The sequence below is a fragment of the Phyllobates terribilis genome, unplaced genomic scaffold (genome assembly GCF_046119375.1).
Source record: "Phyllobates terribilis strain yellow unplaced genomic scaffold, ASM4611937v1 Scaffold_2__4_contigs__length_985480577, whole genome shotgun sequence".
Lineage (NCBI taxonomy): Eukaryota > Metazoa > Chordata > Amphibia > Anura > Dendrobatidae > Phyllobates > Phyllobates terribilis.
The window spans coordinates 132,350,146-132,371,364 of NW_027362762.1; positions in this window are offsets into that span (position 1 = coordinate 132,350,146).

Consider the following 21,219-nt stretch of genomic DNA (forward strand, 5'->3'; position numbering starts at 1 on the left):
CTACCTCTTGAAGCTCATCAAGAGAATGCCAAGAGTGTGCAAAGCAGTCATCAAAGCAAAAGGTGGCTACTTTGAAAAACCTAGAATATAAGACATATTTTCAGTTGTTTCACACTTTTTTGTTAAGTATATAATTCCACATGTGTTAATGCATAGTTTTGATGCCTTCAGTGTGAATGTACAGTTTTCATAGTCAAGAAAATACAGAAAAATCTTTAAATGAGAAGGTGTGTCCAAACTTTTGGTCTGTACTGTATGTGTATTACATTCTGCAGAGACAAGTCTTGGCTGGAAGAAGTCATATTGGTCAGAGACGAACGAAGAAGAAAAGAGAAAGAAAAGCCTTGTCTGTGTCATGTGTGTGTCAGAAGTGACAGACAGTCACCCTGCAGTTGGTTGCAGGAGATCTCTTTGTTTGGCATTACAGACAACTTCTTAGAAGCTGTATCTCTAGGACCCAGCAGCTACCTTCCTCTGGGTAATTAACACCCTGACCTGGGTGTATAAATACCTGCTGTGTGCAAGAGGGAGGTGCCGGCGATATTCATTACTCCTTGTGAAAGCTTGAGCAAGAGCAGTACTTTTTCCTCTCTGGTGCTAGAGGACGTGTGCGCATTTGTCTGGAGTCAACTAAAGCTAAGCGATTTTCCCTTGTTTGTCCCCCTTTGTTGTCTTTAGTGTTCAGTTGGGATCGACTAGCGCTCATCCCCTCCCTTCCCTAACCTGAGCCTAACGCCAGGAAAAAACAGGGCGAGGTACTTGTGCGGCGATTTGTGAAGAACCAATATAGGGACGTTAGTGGAGACAGGGTGACACTAGATCGGCCTAGGAGGTCTCCACTCCCCCGTTTCCGTCGAGTCTGGGCTCCCTTTCCCTCTTCCCTTTGTGTTGCACTAAGTCTTTCCCACACCTTGCGTGACAGTCTGCCTAATATTGTGATTTTTTAATATTATGGAATGAAGATCTAACTTTTTAAGCATTATTCTGTGGTGCCTCAGGATTCTTGGATATTGTACTGTTTTTGGACCTAGTGGGACGCCCTACCGAGCAAGCACAGAATTTATCAATGGTGCATGGGACCTGGACACTGAATTGTGGAAATATTACTGTTAGTACAGTGTTTTTTGCTAATGATCATTACGGTGGTATTATTCAATCACCATGTGGTGGCAATATGTGGTATGCTCTGGTCATGATGTGGTGGTATTTACTCCTTGTATTTGGTATTATTGGTATATTGGTATGGTATAGTGGATTTTGTCAAGTTACTGGATGGTAGTTACAGTCGTGTTCAAAATAATAGCAGTCCAATATGACTAACCAGATTAATCACTGTTTTTGGAATAAATTATATTACCACATGTCAAACAATTTACCAGTTGGTGCAGTAGATTCTAAGAAAACCAACAGATTCCGCATTCATGATCTGCATGTTTTTGAGTCTGTGAATAATTAATTGAAAGGGGATATGTTCAAAATAATAGCAGTGTGGAGATCAATTAGTGAGGTCAACCATTCTGTGAAGAAACAGGTGTGAATCAGGTGGCCCTTATTTAAGGGTGAAGCCAGCACATGTTGTACATGCATTTCTCCTTGAAAGCCTGAGAAATATGGGTCATTCAAGACATGGTTCAGAAGAACAGCATACTTTGATTAAAAAGTTGATTGGAGAGGTTAAACTTATAAAGAAGTGCAGACCATGATAGGCTGTTCAGCTAAAATGATTTCCAATGGTTTAAAATGGAAAGCAAAACCAGAGAGATGTGGAAGAAAACTGAAGACTGCCATTCGAATGGATTGAAGAATATCCAGAATGGCAATGGCTCAGCCAATGATCAGCTCCAGGATGATCAAATACAGTCTCAAATTACCTGTGACAGTTAGAACATGCCTGTGTTAAGTTAATCTCTTAGCAAGAAGTCCCCGCAAAGTCCCACTGTTAAAAAAATGACATGCACTGAAGCAGATAAAATTTGCAAAAGAACACATCAACTGGCCTAAAGAGAAATGGAGAAACATTTTATGGACTGATGAAAGTAAAATTGTTCTTTTTGGGTCCAAGGGCCGCAGACAGTTCAACCTCCAAACTCTGCATTCAAGCCACAGTGCACTCTGAAGACAGTGAAGCATGGTGGTGCAAGCATCATGATATGGGCATGTTTCTCTTACTATGGTGACAGACCTATTTACGGCATACCAGGGATCATGGACCAATTTGCATGTATTCAAATACTTGAATAGGTCATGTTGCCTTATGCTGAAGAGGATATGCCCTTAAAATGGGTGCTTCAACAAGACAACGACCCTAAACACACCAGTAAACAAGCAAAATCTTGGTTCCAGTCCAACGAAATTGAGGTTATGGAGTGGACAGCCCAATCCCTGGACCTTAATCCCATAGAACGCTTGTGGGGTGACATCAAAAATGCAGTTTCTCAGGCAAAGCCAACAAATGCCAAAAAATTGTGAGATGTAGTTAAAGCATCCTGGGCTGGAATAACAGTTTGACAGGTGCCAAAAGTTGGTTGACTCTATGCAACATAGATGTGAAGCAGTTCTAAAAAACTGTGGGTATATAAGTAAATATTAGGTTAGTGATTCACAGGAATGCTAAATCCTCAAAAAAAAAGAGAGTACATATTGTGAGTTTGTAAAGATTAATGCAGACGCTGCTATTTTTTAGAACAGGCCAATGTTCATTTTTTGTTATTTTCTGTAGAGTAGTTAAAAAGTATATACATTTCTCTTCATGTTTTGAATTAAAAAACAGCGTGCATTGTTCCCAATCCATGGAAATAAAAACTAGTGTAAAGATGTTGTGCTTAACTCATGTTTTTGAACACACTGCTATTATTTTGAACACTATTGTATATTCAGACACTATGTGGTGAAAATAAGTGATTGTGGTGTTGTGGTATTTTATTCCTTTATGTGGTATTATTGATATATTGCTTTTGGTATAGTGGACTTAGTTCATTAACAGTATGGTGATAATATTTGTTATTTGGTAACTGTTTGACAGTATTATTTAGAAATATTGCTTAGAAAATGATCGTATTGCTTCAATTTCTGTGAGACTTATTTTATCTGTTTCTTTTTTATAATGTGGTGAGAACACATATGTCTTTATAGTATCTAGCAAAGCTAATGGGGCCCATGCATCTGAACACATGTGTGTCTATGGGGGGGTTAGGAGAAATTGTTTAAATTTTACTCTGTGGCCCATAGGACTCTAGTGATACCTGTGGGTGCAGCGACTTAGTTCTGACTGAGAGAAGATTTTATCAAGACATTAAAGTAAAAGTGAACACACTCTCCTAGCATGAAACTGTTGAACAACTTCACCTTAAAGGGGTTGTCCACCACTCAGACAACCTCTTCATAAATACTGTATTCCCCAATATAAAATAAAAACACCTAATGCTCACTTCCCATACTGGCGCTATTGCAGCGATGTTGGTGCCGGGTCTCCCTAGGCCTGTATAACGTAGTTATAGAACGTAAGCCCACAAGAACAAGGCCCTCCACTTTCTGTGCCAGTCTGTAATTGTTACTTTGTTCTTTGCAATTTATATCTATATTTTGTATGTAACCCCTTCTTACGTACAGCACCATTGAATCAATGGTGCTCTAAAAATAAATAATAATAGTTACGCTATGTGAGCCCTGCAGCCACTATTTGCCCGTTATGTTCTCACTTCCTTCAAAAGAACCTCGGACATATAATAGGAAGTGAGAAAGCAGCAGGCAATTAGTGACCTCTGGTTGGCTGCAGAACTCACATTGCAGAACAATGTCACAAGAGCCCTGGGAGACCAGGCACCGGCACTGGAGGCAAGTATAAGATGTTTTTTTTTTGTACATTGGGGAATGTAGTATTTTAGAAGGGGTAATCCAATTAGTGAACAACCCCTCTGATAAGTGCTTTGTGCAGTCACATTTAGTAGGGCTACGTTCATATCACATTTAGACTTAACATATACACCAGGATACATGCATTAAACGGAAGCCTCTGACACCAATTTGGTGTGTGCAGTTTCTGAAATTTTACAGCTGTGTGTGACACACCGACATAAATCTGGACCTGGCCCTGTTAAAATTTAGTGCAAGGTAACTTCTGTTTGGTCTTCACTATAGTGGAGTTTGGAGTGTGATTGTTTGAGGTTGCGGACAGGTGTCTTTTATACAGTGCCAGTACTACAGGTAATGAGTGGAGGACAGAGGAGCCTCTTAAAGAAGAAGTTACAGGTTTGTGAGAGACAGAAATATTTCTTATTTGTAATTGACCAAATACTTATTTTCCACCAAAATTTGAAAAAAAATTCTTTCCAAATCAGACAATGTGATTTTCAGGATTTGTTTTCTCATTTTGTCTCTCATAGTTGAGGTCTACCTATGATGTCAATTACAGGCCTCTCTCATCTTTTTAAGTGGGAGAACTTGAACTATTGGCTGAGTAAATACTTTTTTTCCCCACGGTATGATTCTCAGAGCTGCATCTGAGTGTGTGCTGAAGATAGCCAGTATTGCAAAGCAGTAGCAAGTTGTCACGGTCTCCACACTTTCCTTGTCTGCTATGTTACTATTGTGTGGAGGCTGTCAGTCTGTTTTGGTTTTGTTGGGTCGTTTCTGCAATCATCTGTGTTCACTTCCCTTGATTAGTCTTCTACTTAAGCATACTAGCTCCTTCACCCAGTGTCAATTGTACACTTGCTGTTGCCTGTGTAGGACTGATCTCTCTGTGCTCTGTGCCTGACCCAGCCTGACTATTTTCCCTTACCTGGATTTTGACCATTTGCCTTTTATCTGACTACTCTTTTGTCTGCTCCCTTTGTACTGCGCCATTTTCCTGGACTTGACTTTGAATTGTTTGACCTCCCTCTATTTATCCAGTAAGTAGCACTTACATAATATTTCTTTCAGCAATATTAGTCTCTTCTCTCGTCTTCTGAGACTCTTATTTCTGTAGTGACTCGCGTCACACAAGTTTAACAATAGACAAGCAAGTGGGACGCAGAATCACTTCTCAGCAAGATAAGTTGGGGAACCTAATAGAAAAGTCTCAGAGTACAGGTGAATGGTTGGCCCGACCTGCAGATCTGAAGTGAAGGAATATGGGGTCAGCCAGGCTGGGGCACGTCAGTAAAGTGGTAGGTAAAGAGAGCTCCCTTACACCGTTCACACAGAGCGCAGTTGGGGTGTTGTGGTCACAGCTAAACACATTGACCCATGTGGTCCTGTACCAGGAAGATTGAGATACCCAGCATAGCCTGCTGTACACCAGCAATGTTCACCACAAGTTATGTGCCTCCATCTCTAACCGCGATGTATGTGCCTCTGTTCTGCGAGACAGAAGTAAATGTATTTAAGAGGTGTACCTGCTACTATTTGTATATAGTTCCAACACTTAGGAAAATAAACTCTTCTTTACTAAAAATGTCTGGCTTATTCTCCAAGACTTTGAAGAGTCCCCAGCTCCACCGTGATATTGCAGAGTCCACCTCGAGAGTGACATTTATGGTAAAGAACTTTAGAGCACACACCCGGGAACCTATCTGTTTGGTGTTTAGGGCCTCCGAGTTTCGGCCAGGGAAGTTCCTTACACATGTGCCAACTTTTCCTCCATGTTGGCCTGAGAAAGTAGTCTCAGCAACTCTCTAGCCCCCAATTATTGCAAGTCTTTAATACTATTGGACTTTTCATACAGGCCAAAAGGGCTTTTTGGGCTCTTTAGGCTCCAGGGTCCAGGTGCGATTGCAACCCCTGCAACTACTGTAGTTATGCACCTGTTGGCTCCTCTTCTTTGAGCAGCAGAACACAAAGCAGCAGCAATAACACTACTTATCGAAACCCAAGAAAAAAAGACAAAAAAACAAAATGAGTATAGACCCTGCAACATGTAAATGAGTAAATAGCAATGGTACATGTAAATAACATAGGGTACTTAGTTAATGCTATTAACATCAAAAATCATAAAATACATCCCACGACATCACGCTGTACTCAATGGGACGGTCTTAACCTGTCTAGTATTAAAACCTTACCATGTGTCATACAACGTCAATGTGAATAAGGGCAGAGCAAGAGAGAGACCCTAATAAGACACCCATCCATGGGAAGCTATGCAGCTGGAATAGTTAGCACAGAAAGGGGGGCCACGTCCCATGTTTGTAAAGAGTACAAAAGATTACAGCAAAACCAAAAACTTGAGCCGGACTATAAGTTGTATATGTGCAAAGTGTAAGACCATGTTTACATTGTGGCCATTTCACAAACAAAACCCAAGAAATAAAACAAAACAAATAAACAAAAAAGCAAAATGAGCATAGACCCTACAACACAACAAGTAAATGAGTATATAGCAATAGTACATGTAAATAACACAGGGTACCTAGTTAACGCTATTTTAATAAAAAAAGCATAAAAGCCATCTCACCACGTTACGGTGTGCCCAACAAGATGTTTCTAGCCTGTCTAGTATTAAAACCTTACCATGTGTCATACAACGTCAATGTGAATAAGGGCAGAGCAGAATAGAGCCCCGAATACTAGACAGGTTAGGAACATCCCTGTTGGCTACACCATGACGCGGTGGGATGGCTTTTACACTGTGTGCAGAATTATTAGGCAAATTAGTATTTTGATCACATGATACTTTTAATACATGTTGTCCTACTCCAAGCTGCATAGGCTTGAGAGCCAACTACCAATTAAGTAAATCTGGTGATGTGCATCTCTGTAATGAGGCGGGGTGTTGACTAATGACATCAATACCTTATATAAGGTGTGCTTAATTATTAGGCAACTTCCTTTCCTTTGGCAAAATGGGTCAGAAGAGAGATTTGACGGGCTCTGAAAAGTCCAAAATTGTGAGATGTCTTGCAGAGGGATGCAGCAGTCTTGAAATTTCCAAACTTTTGAAGAGTGATCACCGAACAATCAAGCGTTTCATGGCTAGTAGCCAACAGGGTCGCAAGAAGCGTGTTGGCCAAAAAAGGCGCAAAATAGCTGCCCATGAATTGAGGAAAATCAAGCGTGAAGCTGCCAAGATGCCATTCACCACCAGTTTTGCCATATTTCAGAGCTGCAACGTTACTGGAGTATCAAAAAGCACAAGGTGTGCGATACTCAGGGACATGGCCAAAGTAAGAAAGGCTGAAAAACGACCACCTTTGAACAAGAAACATAAGATAGAACATGAAGAATGGGCCAAGAAATATCTTAAGACTGATTTTTCAAAGGTTTTATGGACTGATGAAATGAGAGTGACTCTTGATGGGCCAGATGGATGGGCCAGAGGCTGGATCAGTAAAGGGCAGAGAGCTCCACTCCGACTCAGACGCCAGCAAGGTGGAGGTGGGGTACTGGTATGGGTTGGTATCATCAAAGATGAACTTGTGGGACCTTTTGGGGTTGAGGATGGAGTGAAGCTCAACTCTTAGACCTACTGCCAGTTTATGGAAGACAATTTCTTTAAGCAGTGGTACAGGAAGAAGTCGGTATCGTTCAAGAAAAACATGATTTTCATGCAGGACAATGCTCCATCACATCCATCCAACTACTCCACAGCGTGGCTGGCCAGTAAAGGTCTAAAAGAAGAAAAAATAATGACATGGCCCCCTTGTTCACCTGATCTGAACCCATAGAGAACCTGTGGTCCATCATAAAATGTGAGATCTACAGGGAGGGAAAACAGTACACCTCTCGGAACAGTGTCTGTGAGGCTGTGGTGGCTGCTGCATGCAATGTTGATCGAAAACAGATCAAGCAACTTACTGAATCTATGGATGGAAGGCTGTTGAGTGTCATCATAAAGAAAGGTGGCTATATTGATCACTATTTTTTTTTGTTTTTGCATGTCAGAAATGTTTATTTCTAAATTTTGTGCACTGATATTGGTTTACCTGGTGAAAATAAACAAGTGAGATGGGATAATATTTGGTTTTTATTAAGTTGCCTAATAATTCTGCACAGTAATAGTTACCTGCACAAACTGATATCCTCCTAAGATAGCCCAATCTAAAAATACCCCACTCCAACTTCCAAAAATATTAAGCTTGGATATTTATGAGTCTTTTGGGTTGATTGAGAACATAGTTGTTGATCAATAATAAAAACAATCCTCTAAAATACAACTTGCCTAATAATTCTGCACACAGTGTATGTATTTTTGATCAAAATATCGTTAACCAAGTACCCCATGTTATTTACATGTACTATTGCTATTTACTTGTTGCAGGGTCTATGCTCATATTTTTTATTAGTTTCGTCTGTGAAATGGCCACAGTGAGAACATGCTCTTGCACATATACAACTTATAGTCCGGCTCAGGTTTTTAGCTTTGCTGTAATTTTTTGCACTCTGTACAAACATAGGGCGTGGCTCCCCTTTCTGAGCTAACTATTCCATCTGTATAGCTTCCCATGGAAGGGTGTCTTATTTGGGTCTCTGTCCTACTCTGCTCTCTACCCATTCACATTGATGTCATTGTAATGCACGCGCCCGGACTGACTGGCGTGTGCGTGATTAGTGATTCCACTGTGCCATGAACCGGAGAGTGCTTGGAGGGGCATAACTAAGTATCTGCCCGATCCGACCAAGGTCGCATGACGGCATACAACGCCAGTGCACCAGGGAGGCACCGAGTAGAGGGACCAGGTGCCACTCCAGGTCAGACCCCGGACACGGCTGTTGACCCACACCGGGGAATACAGGAACAGGCAGGCTAGAGCGCAGGCTGCGTAGGGTCCAGTACAGACTGGGAGACGGGTTCAGAGCCGCAGATGCGGTAATCAAGCGGAGCAAAGTGAAACCGCAGACGCGGTAGACAAGGCCGAGCAGAGCGAAACCGCAGACGCGGTAGACAAGGCCGAGCAGAGCGAAACCGCAGACGCAGTAGACAAGGCTGAGCAGAGCAAAACCGCAGACGCGGTGGACAAGGCTGAGCAGAGCAAAACCGCAGACGCGGTGGACAAGGCTGAGCAGAGCAAAATCGCAGACGCGGTGAACAAGGCTGAGCAGAGCCAAACCGCAGACGCGGTGGACAGGGCTGAGCAGAGCAAATCCGCAGACGTGGTGGACAGGGCTGAGCAGAGCAAAACCGCAGATGCGGTGGACAGGGCTGAGCAGAGCAAAACCGCAGACGCGGTAGACAAGGCTGAGCAGAGCAAAACCGCAGACACGGTAGACAAGGCTGAGCAGAGCGAAACCGCAGACGTGGTAGACAAGGCTGAGCAGAGCGAAACCGCAGACGCGGTAGACAAGGCTGAGCAGAACAAAACCACAGACGTGGTGGACAAGGCTGAGCAGAGCAAAACCGCAGACGCGGTGGACAAGGCTGAGCAGAGCAAAACCGCAGACGCGGTGGACAAGGCTGAGCAGAGCAAAACCGCAGACTCGGTGGACAGGGCTGAGCAGAGCAAAACCGCAGACGCGGTGGACAGGGCTGAGCAGAGCAAAACCGCAGACGCGGTGGACAGGGCTAAGCAGAGCAAAACCGCAGACGTGGTGGACAGGGCTGAGCAGAGCGAAACCGCAGACACGGTAGACAAGGCTGAGCAGAGCGAAACCGCAGACGCGGTAGACAAGGCTGAGCAGAGCAAAACCGCAGACGCGGTGGACAAGGCTGAGCAGAGCAAAACCGCAGACACGGTGGACAAGGCTGAGCAGAGCAAAACCGCAGACGCGGTGGACAGGGCTGTGCAGAGGAAAACTGCAGACGCGGTGGACAGGGCTGAGTAGAGCAAAACCGCAGACGCGGTGGACAGGGCTGAGTAGAGCAAAACTGCAGACACGGTGGACAGGGCAGAGCAGAGCAAAAACGCAGACGCGGTAGACAAGGCTGAGCAGAGCGAAACCGCAGACGCGGTAGACAAGGCTGAGCAGAGCGAAACCGCAGACGCGGTAGACAAGGCTGAGCAGAGCGAAACCGCAGACGCGGTAGACAAGGCTGAGCAGAGCGAAACTGCAGACGCGGTAGACAAGGCTGAGCAGAGCGAAACCGCAGACGCAGTAGACAAGGCTGAGCTGAGCGAAACCGCAGACGCGGTAGACAAGACTGATCAGAGCGAAACCGCAGACGCAGTAGACAAGGCTGAGCAGAGCGAAACCGCAGACGCGGTAGACAAGGCTGAGCAGAGCGAAACCGCAGATGCGGTAGACAAGGCTGAGCAGAGCGAAACCGCAGACGCGGTAGACAAGGCTGAGCAGAGCAAAACCGCAGACGCGGTGGACAAGGCTGAGCAGAGCAAAACCGCAGACACGGTGGACAAGGCTGAGCAGAGCAAAACCGCAGACTCGGTGGACAGGGCTGAGCAGAGCAAAACCATAGACGCGGTGGACAGGGCTGAGCAGAGCAAAACCGCAGACGCGGTGGACAGGGCTGAGCAGAGCAAAACCGCAGACGTGGTGGACAGGGCTGAGCAGAGCGAAACCGCAGACACGGTAGACAAGGCTGAGCAGAGCGAAACCGCAGACGCGGTAGACAAGGCTGAGCAGAGCAAAACCGCAGACGCGGTGGACAAGGCTGAGCAGAGCAAAACCGCAGACGCGGTAGACAAGGCTGAGCTGAGCGAAACCGCAGACGCGGTAGACAAGACTGATCAGAGCGAAACCGCAGACGCAGTAGACAAGGCTGAGCAGAGCGAAACCGCAGACGCGGTAGACAAGGCTGAGCAGAGCGAAACCGCAGATGCGGTAGACAAGGCTGAGCAGAGCGAAACCGCAGACGCGGTAGACAAGGCTGAGCAGAGAGAAACCGCAGACGCGGTAGACAAGGCTGAGCAGAGCAAAACCGCAGACGCGGTGGACAAGGCTGAGCAGAGCAAAACCGCAGACGCGGTAGACAAGGCTGAGCTGAGCGAAACCGCAGACGCGGTAGACAAGACTGATCAGAGCGAAACCGCAGACGCAGTAGACAAGGCTGAGCAGAGCGAAACCGCAGACGCGGTAGACAAGGCTGAGCAGAGCGAAACCGCAGATGCGGTAGACAAGGCTGAGCAGAGCGAAACCGCAGACGCGGTAGACAAGGCTGAGCAGAGAGAAACCGCAGACGCGGTAGACAAGGCTGAGCAGAGCAAAACCGCAGACGTGGTGGACAAGGCTGAGCAGAGCAAAACCGCAGACGCGGTGGACAAGGCTGAGCAGAGCAAAACCGCAGACGCGGTGGACAAGGCTGAGCAGAGCAAAACCGCAGACGCGGTGGACAGGGCTGAGCAGAGGAAAACCGCAGACGCGGTGGACAGGGCTGAGTAGAGCAAAACCGCAGACGCGGTGGACAGGGCTGAGTAGAGCAAAACTGCAGATGCGGTGGACAGGGCAGAGCAGAGCAAAAACGCAGACGCGGTAGACAAGGCTGAGCAGAGCAAAACCGCAGACGCGGTAGACAAGGCTGAGCAGAGCGAAACCGCAGACGCGGTAGACAAGGCTGAGCAGAGCGAAACTGCAGACGCGGTAGACAAGGCTGAGCAGAACAAAACCACAGACGTGGTGGACAAGGCTGAGCAGAGCAAAACCGCAGACGCGGTGGACAAGGCTGAGCAGAGCAAAACCGCAGACGCGGTGGACAAGGCTGAGCAGAGCAAAACCGCAGACTCGGTGGACAGGGCTGAGCAGAGCAAAACCGCAAACGCGGTGGACAAGGCTGAGCAGAGCAAAACCGCAGACGCGGTGGACAGGGCTGAGCAGAGCAAAACCACAGACGTGGTGGACAGGGCTGAGCAGAGCGAAACCGCAGACACGGTAGACAAGGCTGAGCAGAGCGAAACCGCAGACGCGGTAGACAAGGCTGAGCAGAGCAAAACCGCAGACGCGGTGGACAAGGCTGAGCAGAGCAAAACCGCAGACACGGTGGACAAGGCTGAGCAGAGCAAAACCGCAGACGCGGTGGACAGGGCTGAGCAGAGGAAAACCGCAGACGCGGTGGACAGGGCTGAGTAGAGCAAAACCGCAGACGCGGTGGACAGGGCTGAGTAGAGCAAAACTGCAGACGCGGTGGACAGGGCAGAGGAGAGCAAAAACGCAGACGCGGTAGACAAGGCTGAGCAGAGCGAAACCGCAGACGCGGTAGACAAGGCTGAGCAGAGCGAAACCGCAGACGCGGTAGACAAGGCTGAGCAGAGCGAAACCGCAGACGCGGTAGACAAGGCTGAGCAGAGCGAAACTGCAGACGCGGTAGACAAGGCTGAGCAGAGCGAAACCGCAGACGCGGTAGACAAGGCTGAGCTGAGCGAAACCGCAGACGCGGTAGACAAGACTGATCAGAGCGAAACCGCAGACGCAGTAGACAAGGCTGAGCAGAGCGAAACCGCAGACGCGGTAGACAAGGCTGAGCAGAGCGAAACCGCAGATGCGGTAGACAAGGCTGAGCAGAGCGAAACCGCAGACGCGGTAGACAAGGCTGAGCAGAGAGAAACCGCAGACGCGGTAGACAAGGCTGAGCAGAGCAAAACCACAGACGCGGTGGACAAGGCTGAGCAGAGCAAAACCGCAGACACGGTGGACAAGGCTGAGCAGAGCAAAACCGCAGACGCGGTGGACAGGGCTGAGCAGAGGAAAACCGCAGACGCTGTGGACAGGGCTGAGCAGAGCAAAACCGCAGAAGCGGTGGACAGGGCTGAGTAGAGAAAAACTGCAGACGCGGTGGACAGGGCAGAGCAGAGCAAAAACGCAGACGCGGTAGACAAGGCTGAGCAGAGCGAAACCGCAGACACGGTAGACAAGGCTGAGCAGAGCAAAACCGCAGACGCGGTAGACAAGGCTGAGCAGAGCGAAACCGCAGACGCGGTAGACAAGGCTGAGCTGAGCGAAACCGCAGACGCGGTAGACAAGACTGAGCAGAGCGAAACCGCAGACGCAGTAGACAAGGCTGAGCAGAGCGAAACCGCAGACGCGGTAGACAAGGCTGAGCAGAGCGAAACCGCAGACGCGGTAGACAAGGCTGAGCAGAGCGAAACCGCAGACGCGGTAGACAAGGCTGAGCAGAGCGAAACCGCAGACGCGGTAGACAAGGCTGAGCAGAGCGAAACCGCAGACGTGGTAGACAAGGCTGAGCAGAGCGAAACCGCAGACGCGGTGGACAAGGCTGAGCAGAGCGAAACCGCAAGTGCGGTGGACAAGGCTGAGCGGGCAGGAACCGACGAAGCGGTAAGTAAGACAGGACAGAGATAAATCGCCGAAGCGGTAAACAAAGACAAAGCAAAGGGGACAGGGCTCTGTTCACACGGAACAGACTGGAAATGAAAGGCATAACCAGATACACACAAGGTACTTGCGAAGAAGTAGCGAAAGGACTCCAACTCACAAACGGAAGTACAATGACAATGAGTAGAAGTTAGGTGCAGGTTCAGACTCTACAGAAAAAGGGAGCAAACGGACATAAAGACAAAACAGATAAGAAGCTAGGAGACAGTTCAGACAAGAACAGTTACTGCAACAAAATGCAAGAACGAGCCTAGGTAAAGCCAAGTGCTGGTTCAGACACTGCAGAATAAGGGAGCAAACGGACATAAAGACAAAACAGGTAAGAAGCTATAAGACAGTTCAGACAAGAACAGTTACTGAAGCGAGATACAGGAGCGAGTCTGGGTATGCGGCCCCCAGAGGGCGGGACGAACAGGCTAAGAGCGAGTTCACACGGACCTGGAATTACAGCCTCCAGGAAAGGCAGAAAGACAGCTGGCTATAGTGCACAGACAGGACACAGTTCAGACACGGGAACTGATACCGCAAGGCAGGAAACATAGACAGGACCTGGCACATCAGTGACTAGACGCCAACTGACAGAACAAGATGCTCAGGCAAGGATTCCAAGGAGGAGCTGGTTTAAATACCAGGTGACAGACAGCAATAGGCTGAGGACGCATTAGGGGTGTGTCTGCAGCAGCTACAAGAAACAGGAAGTTCGGCGGGCGTCGCCCTAAGTAGCTAGAGCAGAGCAAAGCAGACAGTATGGAAAGAAGCCAGAGTGGCAGTCTGGACTGGAAATCAAGCGCGCTCTTGTACAGTGGGAGATGTACCACTATGCAAGGACGCCACCAGGTATGTTACAGTCATATGACACATGGTAAGGTTTTCATACTAGAATACTAAAACTGGTTGCAAGGTTTTTATGATTTTTTGATCAAAATACCATTAACTATGTACCCTATGTTATTTACATGTACCATTACTCTTTACTCATTTACTTGTTGTAGGGTCTATTCTCATTTTGTTTTTTTTCTTGGTTTTGTCTGTGAAATGGCCACAGTGTGAACGTGCTCTTACACTTTGCACGTATACCAGCTTAGGCCATGGCCCCACTATCAGTATTTGGTCAGTATTTTTTCTCTGGAGTGGGAGCCAAAACCAGGTGAGGAACAATCAGAGAAAAGGTATAATAGAAACAAGTCACCAATTCTGCATTTATCACCCACTCCTGGTTTTGGCTCCCATTCCTGGGAAAAAATACTGACCAAATACTGACCAAATACTAATAGTGGGGCAGTGGCCTTATAGTCCAGCTCAGGTTTTTGGTTTTGTTTCTTTCTTATCGGTAGCCTGGCACCTCTTCTTCTTCTTCTTCAGCTGTTAGGTACTGCATTCCTGCAGTGTGCATCATCACTTTCATTCAGACAGGTTCTCATCCATCCACAGTGCTCCATATGGATCAGCTCTGACCACAATTTACAGTAGCTTTGGGTGATCTGAAGTCTTCAAAATATCTCAGTTTTCAAAATATTAATAGTGCTTGACTTTAGATATGTGTATATTAGCCCCAAAATTATGTTTAGATGAAGATTAGATTAGATTAAGATTAAACGTATCATAAATTTCAGGAACGTATTGATTAAAAATGGTGAATGGTGGATGATAATGGAGCTTCATGAAAATAGCATTTGTCTTAAATTTAATCTAGAGCTGAAGAATATATGTATCCTCCTACCAAAAACTTTGCGTGGGTTATATATAAAAAGGTCATTGCTTGTAGGAGTACTTTCTGTATGACTCACTAGTGATCACAGATAAAGTTATCACTGTTGCCAATTTCGTTAACCTTTTCACACAGACTTTGTTTGTTCGAGAATCCAGTCTAGTTTCATGGCACCTGATGAACTATATAACATAATATTTGACAAAAATAAATGGAATTGCTCAGGCCATACATACTACAACCCTTAATTATGTATGTATCGCTAATATTGTCATTAATATAGGTCCTGCATTATGTGTAGTAAAGAGATGATGAGTATCATATGCGAGGTATTTTCCCAATCAGTAGATGTGTTCAGCAGGCTAACAAATTCAGATCTAGCCCCCAGTCATGCCAGGTCTATAGCATGGCCAAAATGGATAACTGCCTCAAGACCTCAACCACTTTGATACCATTACCACCCCTTCTTCACACTATGTGGGCTACACTAAATTTCCTTGTTATAGTTTAGGCTCTATCGTGCTATCCATTTTGGTTTTGATACCTATATTTAAACTCTTTATAGTACTATATGTTGACAGTAAAATACACTGTACAGTAATATTAGGGCATGTTCACACAGAGGTTTTTTTACGTACATTTTTCTAATTAAAAAGTCTATGTAGAAAAAAAAAACACTTAAAAAAGACCTATTTTTTTTGTTGTTTTTCTGCATGTTTCTTTTGTGCATTAATTGTGTATGGAGCATTTTTTCATCTTCAATTGTTGTAGCAGTTAAATTTGGAGCATTTGTTTTTTTCCTGCAAAAATAACTCAAGAATTGGCATGCTGCATTATTTTCAAATGGAAAAAAAGTAAAAAAAAAACCCCAACATGTGCACTATCTGTGTGCTTTCCCATTGAAATGAATAAGAAGCTTATACAAAGGGTATTTGATGCAGATTTCCATGTGGATTTTGTAGCAGATTCTGCTCTAAATTCCATGTAAAACTCCCTGTGAACATACCCTTATAAGGTAATTGTATAATGCATTTCTATAATATGATATGGTAGTTTTTTATGTTAGTTTTATTTGTCACTCTTTTTTATTTTGGTGGGAACACTCCATATATGAATTGACAAGGAACCTCCATAGATCACAATCTGCTCCTTAGCAATCGGCAGAAATTTCCACCTACTGTACCTTGACTTCTCTCGCTAAAAAAAGTGTTTGTAGTCTGTTGCTAACGGAGCAACTGAGAAAACTGTAATGTTTAAAGTTCCATTGTTAAATAGTTCTCACTTGTTCACTGGTTAGTGTGGTTCTGATTCCTGTGACTTTAATTGATCGATAAACCAAGGACCACATAGCACCTAATAATTGGATAGGTTGTAATTTGATAAATAAGTGAAGGAGACTGGAGAAACAATAAAAGCGCAATAGGGTCTTATCCGGTGATGGAGAAAAAGAGGTTGTGAGGAAGTTCTCACCTGAAAGGGTTGTGTGTGATACACAACGACTAAAGTAGCTTAGAACAGGGTTCCCCAACTCCAGTCCTCAAGGCCCACCAACAGGTCATGTTTTCAGGATTTCCTTAGTATTGCACAGGTGATAATTACATCACCTGCACAGGCAATAATTACATCACCTGTGCAATACTAAGGAAATCCTGAAAACATGACCTGTTGGTGGGCCTTGAGGACTGGAGTTGGGGAACCCTGGCTTAGAATATCAGCTGCTGCAGACCCACAGGAAAAACTGATGAGAAACAATGGTGAAAAGATATGGGTTAAAGTGGTTGTCCACTACTAGGACAACCCCTTGTTGATCTAAATTTTTGGCCTCGATAAAAAACAAAACAAAACTATACTGACCTCCAGTACTGGCGCTGTTCCAGCGGTGTCAGTGACGCGCCCCTGGGCCTGTGTCGCGCTGCGTTGCGCAGGCGGGAGCTTACCCGGAGCCGGATCTGTTGAGGGTTGTAGTCTCGTGGCGGTGACCCGGTCCGTGCCCAGGGAGTCAGACTAAGTGGCGCTGTATCAGCGGTAGATGTAGGACGACTACGCCACCCGCTGAATGCAGCTATGGAGCTGCCGCTGCAGGGCAGACCGCTGAGGCCGGTGGTAGGATAGTGCAGCGTAGATGGTATAACCCCCATCGGGAGGGGTATGGCCTCAGGGCAGCCGACGTGGATGATGGGGGTAGCAGGAATCACTCAGAGACGATGCGGTGTAGTTCAGGGTCTTTACTGGTGACAAAGATAGACCCTCCCGGAGTACTGGCTAGCGGTTGGGGCCTGGTCAGTCCTTGAGCAGATGGGATCTCCCCTGGCCAGGCGGAGTTGTAGGCCTCCCAAACTAACGATACTCTTCTGGCTACCTTGCTAGAAGCGAGTATAAGTAGCCCACGTCCCTGAGTGTACCGTGTGGTGCTCACCCGTATGGCCGGTGACTCGGGGCCTTCTAGTAGCTTCCGCTCCACGACGGCGGTGCTGGTCCCATGCGTGTGACCGTGCCATCGGGTTTCTTGTCCAGAGGACCTGAAATCCCCTGCCTGACGGATTCTGCTGCTGGGTAGGAGTTAGTCCCCACAGCCTCGGACTCCGGGTCCGGTAAGAAATCTTCTCAGTCAGGGCGAGCTCTGCAGCTGCCAGCCCCTGACTCCTTGTAGTACTGCTCCCACAGAGCTCCTGATGTTCTTTCCTATATCTGCTTCTCTTCTCTGTCTCTACTTCTTCTCTACTCACTAACCCTGCCTCAGCCCTAGGTTTATATAGGGGAAGTTCTTCCCCTCCCAGGACTGGGCAGGAGGTGTGGCATGCACAGGATCCCTGACCAAGAGACCTCCCACCTGCTCTCAGACATAACATTGCCGTTACTATGGAAACCAGACCCCTGGGGTGCCACATTCCCCCCTAGAGAAATTTAGTACTCCGGGACTAAACATATTTTTAGAAAAACATAACAAGGTATAAACAATAATAATACAATAAGAAAAACACATAAAGATGGTTACGGCGTGTCCGCAACCGGGTGCAGTCTTTGAAGAAAAGCAAGGTGTCCATTTCACCAAAACAGGGAGACGTAACCAGGTAGGGGTCTGTCCTGCCCCGAGTCCTTAACAGTCTTTTAGTCCATCCTGGGTTACGCTCCACTAACTGTACAAAGGATTCCCGGTAAATCCACCAAGGACTCCTATAAATTACTAGAAACACATAATTATTTACAGGATATGGCCGCTCTCAGTCCTCGGCCAGTGGGGATAAGGATTGGCTGCTCACAGTCCTCAGCCTGGTAAGGGATAGGGACACACGGGGAACAATTCACTAATCCCAACGGGGACCATATTTTAATTAGCAGCAGTCCTTGTACCCTAACGGGTAACTATGTACAGCTCTTTATTCATGCTACTTCCCTTCAGTAGCTATGTCCTCTTTGTGCTCCCTCCTGAGGGTAGTCCTCAGACCCGTCCGGGTCCTCTTGGCTTTCCTCGTATTGGTAGTACTGCAGCTCCTCCTCGGTTAGCTGGGTTAGTATCTCTGCGACAGTCCTCCTTCCAGGTGGCCAGGACTTTACCCCCCTTTGGGCTGCCCCAGTTAATTGGGCCACCAGGATGCTCACTTTTTGCTCCTCTGTGAGGGGGTACACCTGGAAGAGGCTATCCAGCTTTTCTCTAAAGTCATGCAGGGTATGTGACTCCCCTGAGTACTGGGGTAGCCAGGCTGCCCCCGGGATATAGGGCATGGTGAAAGGCATGACCGCAACAGCGGTGGCGCTGGCGGGGGTTGAAGCGGTGAAGCTCTCCTCCGTATCCGGCATCCTTCCTCCCCCCTAGTGGACCGTGGCCTACCTTGCGATGATCCTCTTCCGTAGGCCGCGGCTCCGCAGTGGATCGTCAGGGTTGAGGACCTTCCGTCGCGCTCCTGTGACGTCGGCGTCTGCTGGGCTCCTTCCAGGACCTTACACAACGTCCGGACGTGAGGCGGGGCTTCAGTTCTCGCGCGCTTTCGGAGTCCACGCCCCTCTTCTTCCCGCGCGGCGTCCTCAAGATGGCGTCCAATGGCGGGAAACCTCCACGGATGGCGGGAAGAAGGCCGAAGATGGCGCCGGATGGCGGGAAAAATTCGCGGATGGCGGGAAGAATGTAGAAGATGGCGCCGGATGGCGGGAATCTTCACCACTGGTAAGTTTGAACAGTCTTTTTCAGGCACGCAGTACCCGGTGGTTGCGGGCACGAAATCCTGCCGACTACGCCAAAAGTTGACGCGCCCCTGGGCCTGTGTCGCGCTGCGTTGCGCAGGCGGGAGCTTACCCGGAGCCGGATCTGTTGAGGGTTGTAGTCTCGTGGCGGTGACCCGGTCCGTGCCCAGGGAGTCAGACTAAGTGGCGCTGTATCAGGGGTAGATGTAGGACGACTACGCCACCCGTTGAATGCAGCTATGGAGCTGCCGCTGCAGGGCAGACCGCTGAGGCCGGTGGTAGGATAGTGCAGCGTAGATGGTATAACCCCCAACGGGAGGGGTATGGCCTCAGGGCAGCCGACGTGGATGATGGGGGTAGCAGGAATCACTCAGAGACGATGCGGTGTAGTTCAGGGTCTTTACTGGTGACAAAGATAGACCCTCCCGGAGTACTGGCTAGCGGTTGGGGCCTGGTCAGTCCTTGAGCAGATGGGATCTCCCCTGGCCAGGCGGAGTTGTAGGCCTCCCAAACTAACGATACTCTTCTGGCTACCTTGCTAGAAGCGAATATAAGTAGCCCACGTCCCTGAGTGTACCGTGTGGTGCTCACCCGTATGGCCGGTGACTCGGGGCCTTCTAGTAGCTTCCGCTCCACGACGGCGGTGCTGGTCCCATGCGTGTGACCGTGCCATCGGGTTTCTTGGCCAGAGGACCTGAAATCCCCTGCCTGACGGATTCTGCTGCTGGGTAGGAGTTAGTCCCCACAGTCTCGGACTCCGGGTCCGGTAAGAAATCTTCTCAGTCAGGGCGAGCTCTGCAGCTGCCAGCCCCTGACTCCTTGTAGTACTGCTCCCACAGAGCTCCTGATGTTCTTTCCTATATCTGCTTCTCTTCTCTGTCTCTACTTCTTCTCTACTCACTAACCCTGCCTCAGCCCTAGGTTTATATAGGGGAAGTTCTTCCCCTCCCAGGACTGGGCAGGAGGTGTGGCATGCACAGGATCCCTGACCAAGAGACCTCCCACCTGCTCTCAGACATAACATTGCCGTTACTGTGGAAACCAGACCCCTGGGGTGCCACATTAGCACTCGCTCTCCTTGGGGCTCACGTACGGTTGTTGTGACACATGAGCCAAGAACCCAATCAATGCTGTCGCCACTGTACCCATCTCCTATCAAATTGAACATGAAGAGGAAGTCCGGACTCCAGCTGATCTGACTTCCTCTTTATGTTCAATTTGTCCGAAGGCGAGGCCAATGACTTCAGTGCTGATTGGACGCTGGGCTCATATGTCACAAGAACTGCACGGGAGCCCTGAGGACTGCGAGTGTCAACACCGCTGGAGGTGAGTATAAGCTTTTTTATTTTATCAGGGCCAAGCGTTGGGTATGAAAAGGGGCTGTCCAAGTAGTGGACAACTTCTTTAACTGTGCTGCTGGTGATAACAAATTGAAGATTCCAGGAGATCGAAAAATTTTCTGTGCAGTTTATTACCTATGCTTTTCGAAGTGATCTGGCTTCTTCATCAGGACAAACCATACATGCCTATATGGTTAGTTTAAAATGTGTTTTGTAGCTGATAGACTCCCTCTAAAATATTAGTTCGTAGTGGTGGAAATTGTTCTCGGGCTGCACTTCTTTAAGCTGATCATACTGATTTTAAAGAATCTGCTCTCAGGAGGAAAGTTCAAATTTTTCCTCTTGGCCACTAACAAGTCGTAAATCCAGGGAATCCTTGGCCCTGACCTACTGATCAGTTGGGTTGTTCAGTAGGTGGCTGTGCAGCTGCTGAACACCACAATATTTTGGGTATTGCCAATAAACTTTAACATTTTTATTGATAGATACTACTTGATTAGACAGTGTGATCAACAATATCATTTCTAAATAGCCTGTACTGATAGTAACAGATAGGTCTGCATAGGAACTGTATACAGAAAATAGTTGTATTTTTTAATAAAGACTATCTTTATTGATTCTTCCTTTTTTAATCTTAGATGCTTTGGATATATGACAATCTTTATATTTCTGGACACATTCTTTATGGCCTATGTTACACAGTGACTTATTTCATTGCTCAGAGTCACAGTGTTTTCATCTTCCGTATTTTTGCCTTCCGCGTTTTAATCAATTTACCACCACATTTGCAAT